The 2,105-nt window shown below is 34.4% G+C and overlaps 1 protein-coding gene across 1 annotated transcript in view; it reads right to left on the reverse strand.

Annotated features, from left to right (window-relative positions):
• The window catches only part of LOC104467276 (receptor-type tyrosine-protein phosphatase mu), a 34,471-nt gene that overhangs the window by 10,221 nt on the left and 22,145 nt on the right, over positions 1-2,105 (reverse strand). The gene's annotated exons all lie outside the window — the stretch shown is intronic.

The following is a 2,105-nucleotide window of genomic DNA, read 5'->3' on the forward strand; positions in this document are numbered from 1 at the left end:
GTTCAAGCATTTAGCTTTTGCAACATTCACCAAAATTAAGTATGAACTCATGAAATTTTGTTTGCTTGCAGAAGTATTGATGTCATATTTGGAACTTTATTTAATTCAGTGAAACAGCTGTGGTCTTCATTCTGCTGCACTGCTGTTGGTGATCCAGAGCTGAGCTGACAAATCACATTTACTCCAGATGTTGTTTTGCATTTCTTGTAACACTTATTCCTCAACAAAGCTGTTTAGAGACGACTACATTTTAGGAAAACATAATCATTTACTACATCAATTAAAAAGAGAACAGGGTCTGATTTGCAAGAGATCACTTTAACAAGTTAAAACCAGAAATTTTCAGTAGGAAAATATATTTTCATTTATTTTAAACCTCCCACATGATTCAGTCTGCTGAGCAAATTACTTTCCAAATATTGTCTAAATCTTACACCAATTTTTATTATGAAATATGCTAGTGTACAGGAGAGCAAAATACAATGCACACAACTAATGCAAATGCCAGCGCTCAGATGATTTAATGTGCATAATTTAGTACACGTCTTTCAAATACACAGGAATAGTGTTCTAACAGATGTTTGAAAAATGCTTAAATAATAATAAGCAGAGCTGTTTTCTGGAGCTGTTTCAGGAAGCCAAGATTTTCTAGTTGTAAAGAAACCAAAAGCATTTAGGTCTGTGCATTTTGCATGCATATGATGCTAGCAACTCTCTTTAAGTCAGAGTCACTGTGAAGGGTTGAATTTAATTTCCCAATAGAGCATAACAATCCACATAAATTGTAATATCTAAACAGAACTGTAAACACTCCATATATACATAAATAATAATGATAACAATAATTATTAATAAATCTGAATGTAATGAGTGTTTTTAATAAGCTCTGCCATCTCTCCATTTCTGTTTGCTCTGAGGGTTTTGAGATTTATTCCTAATGAAAAGATTGTTACTCACATTAGAGGGAAAAGGTTTAACATACTGCAGAGGCAGGTGCATTAACTGCAGATCCCAATAGCTTTTAAAAGCCTGCGAGGCTAATAAATGCTTGAAATAGCCATGTACTATTGTAAATTCAAAACACAGCCCACAAATTAAGAAAAGTCTGTTCAGCAGTCCCTAACAGTCTGACTCCCTTGCGTCTTTCCTTATTCACTCAGAAAATAATCTTAGACTCATGAATAAAAGTTTTGTCTTTCATTTCTATTTTTCTCCCTGTAGACAGTTAAGGGCTTGGAATCAGAAATTCAGTCTTTTTTTTAAAAGAGTGTGTGGAATTTCTACACATTCCTTTGAAAGACAAAACGGAAGATTAGTAAGTTTTAAAAACAAATCCTTAATGTTGAAAAGAAGTAAGATGAAACATTTTTCTAAATATGTACAATACTCAACAAAGCTAAAAAGATTCTTCATCATATCAAGAATAAAAATGACGTGCAGTTTTCTATAAAAAAAACCCAATTGCTCTTAACCAATAGTAAGTAAATATTTGCATATTAAGAATCCAGGTTACCACCACATTATTCCAGCAGACATCTGGTGCAGTTTGTTGGAACCAAGGAAATTATATCTGTGTAAGAGTTTGGAATTGTGCAGTTGTGACCCAAGCTCTAGGACACTTAGTGATTAATGCTAGTGATTAAATTGCCAAACCAGTAGCTACGGTTTTCCAATTTTCTAAAGAACATATACAGCATGCACAACTCTTTTGTAAGGTAATTACATTCCCCCATATGTTTTGTTGCCCTGTTTTCTCTTCCAAAGGTTGCCTAGTCTCCAATCTTGTTTTGTTCCTAACTCTGTCCTAACAATGTAATTTTGTGCCAAACAGCACAGATTTTCACACTGGGAAAACCTATCCCCTGGTAAGCAGACCAGTGTCATTGACCTGTTTCAGGCAAGCTAACGAACAGCTAGCTGTTGGCTTCTGTTTATGACTTTTGGCTATTATTAATGTGTTTCAGACTTCAGTCAGAATTGGTTTTTAGTAGCTCTTCCCAAAGCATGTTTTCTTATCAGAATAAATTATGGGCACATGCACCTATGCGTGTGTGCATTAGAATTTTGTTGGAGAAGCTGCTCATGGTCTGATTTATTCCTCTTTC

The sequence above is a fragment of the Pterocles gutturalis genome, unplaced genomic scaffold (genome assembly GCF_000699245.1).
Source record: "Pterocles gutturalis isolate BGI_N339 unplaced genomic scaffold, ASM69924v1 scaffold1364, whole genome shotgun sequence".
NCBI classification, from domain to species: Eukaryota; Metazoa; Chordata; class Aves; order Pterocliformes; family Pteroclidae; genus Pterocles; species Pterocles gutturalis.